The following is a 2,391-nucleotide window of genomic DNA, read 5'->3' as shown; positions in this document are numbered from 1 at the left end:
ATTTATAACAGCTAAGGGGTTTTAGGCACACAGCTTCACGTCGTGCCTAACAATGCCCCTTAGCTGTTATAAATTCACTGTAAACCACGGCTTCTTGGGGCTTATTGCCTTAATTTACTATGCAGTGACGTTAGCCAATCATAACAGCCATAGCTGTTTACTGACAAGCCCTAAAGGAGCCATCCCTTAAAAACAGATAATTTCGAACAGAGGGTGAGCATGAGGGTTAAAAATAATCATTTTACCACTTATTTATTTGTTTTTGTTTTTTGTACAAAAGACTTTATTGACATCTTCAGTGAACTTCAAGGAACATATTAATGCAATAAAAAATTATGGCATGGCATGACCTTTTTTTGGTACAGTCACACGGGGCATCAGCATTAACGCTTCTCGTTTACTTTAAATGGATGGCGTCATGTGTTGCCGAACTGCATTGTGGATCCGTTGCATCATGTCACTGGTGTTGCTTGTGGCAGAAGTTGAAAAATTTTCACCTACAGGCATCAATCAGATCACCTTTATGCAAATACCCCAGCGCATCGTATTCATGCAACAACGGAAAAGTAATGTGATTGGTACCAAGCTTCAGACACCCCCCCCCATCAAGTGTCAACGCGACACCCTGTGTGAATGCACTGCTAAGGCAAACACATGATAGGAAATGTGCTCTTTCAGCAAGGGGTATCTCCGTAAAAGTACAACATTGTGCATTGTCAACATTCAGCAACACAGTCCAGCATACAGGAAGTCCACTTTACTGTAGTGTTGTGTTTTATTCTATTCCCATGCTGTTCGACAGCAGGAGCTGTTCTGAATGGTGTAATCAGCAGAACCACAGGGTGGTCCAGGCCATTGTTTAGTCCAAAATACAACAGCAAATGTGATTTTAGAATTAAGAAATTTAGGGAGGTGCAGTGAAATATCATTCCTCATTATTAATGACTAAATAGAAAACAATTCTGAAAACAAACCCTACATTTACAGCATTGGCATTTAAGTAGATTTTATTTTAGGTAGTATTATAGTGGCAGTAGTTTGCACAAAGGCTTTGAGCGCCAATGCTTGCCCATGGCAGTTGATTTATTATGATGTAATGTCAGTCCATTCACAGTTTCTTGGATTCGTTTGCGATTCTTTGAAATCATTGCCGTCAGCATGATTAGGCAATGCCTCTTTGTAAAAGTGTAATCGCTTGAAGACAGACATTTTATGCCCTTTAAGGGGTTGAATTGACTTTGAAATGAACAAGCAGAATCCTGTTGCTGAAGGCACAAAAACGGTTTTGTAACCCTGTATTTTGTTATGATTAATGTTGGATTTTAAGGTGAATGTAATTTGCTCATGTTGAGGCAGGTTTGTTTGTAGAGCAGATTGCATTCACGTGTTTTACAGCGAGCAGTGCTCATGTGACCACAAGACCTGCCCCGGGCTGATGATGTCATGAGAATAGTCCTGACACATGGATGACTCTGTGTGCTCTTAAAGGGGTCATATGATGCTATTTTAAAGATCGTTACTTTGTGTATTTGGTGCAACAGAATATGTTGACATGCTTTAATGTTAAAAAAACACATTCTTTTTCAAATACTGTACATTATTGTAGGTCCTCTATGCCCCGCCTCTCTCAAACACGTCGGTTTCAACAAAGCCCCCTCCTTTGACAAGCGCAGTCTGCTCTGATTGGCCAGCTGACCCAGTGCATTGTGATTGGCCGAACACCGCAAGCACTCGTCGGAAATGTAACGCCCCTTACCATAATCGCAGCTTCAGCTTTCAAAGTAAATATCAAGACAGTTAATAATGTCATTAGTTTTACCATCAGTTCAAACCCGAAAGGGGAACAGAGACACGCGCACACACACACACACACGATGCGCAAAACTCCGCATTTGAACAGTCAATAGCAAATACTTAAACTAATAACAAAACATACTTACAGTCGCTGATTCAGAAGCGCCAGATTGTCATAGCAAAGTCAGAATTACCTCCTCTCATTGCTGTTCTGTTGTAAGTAATCTTAAAGATTCCTAAATGCATCTACTTTCGGAAGGCCAAATAAAGTTTCTGACAGGCAGTTCACTCTCCTGTGATGTGACCCTGTTCCCCTCACACACGACGCGTTACTCTGCACTGCGCAAAAACTCCGCATTTGACAAAACATACTTACAGTCATTGATTCAGATGCGCCAGATTGTCATAGCAAAGTCGGAATTGACTTCCGGAAGGTCAAATAAAGTGATTTTGCTTTCGCACTGAAACGCACAGCGTCTCCCTGACATGGCTGCTTCAACACTAACTGCGGTTACTGAAACCACGCCTTCTTTCTTTGCGTGCACATTTGGGCGCATTATGCAAATATTCCCACATAGTGAGGTAGATATGTGGGGG

This window comes from Sinocyclocheilus anshuiensis, unplaced genomic scaffold (genome assembly GCF_001515605.1).
Source record: "Sinocyclocheilus anshuiensis isolate Anshui unplaced genomic scaffold, SAMN03320099.WGS_v1.1 scaffold251, whole genome shotgun sequence".
Lineage (NCBI taxonomy): Eukaryota > Metazoa > Chordata > Actinopteri > Cypriniformes > Cyprinidae > Sinocyclocheilus > Sinocyclocheilus anshuiensis.
This window is presented reverse-complemented; position numbering follows the sequence as displayed.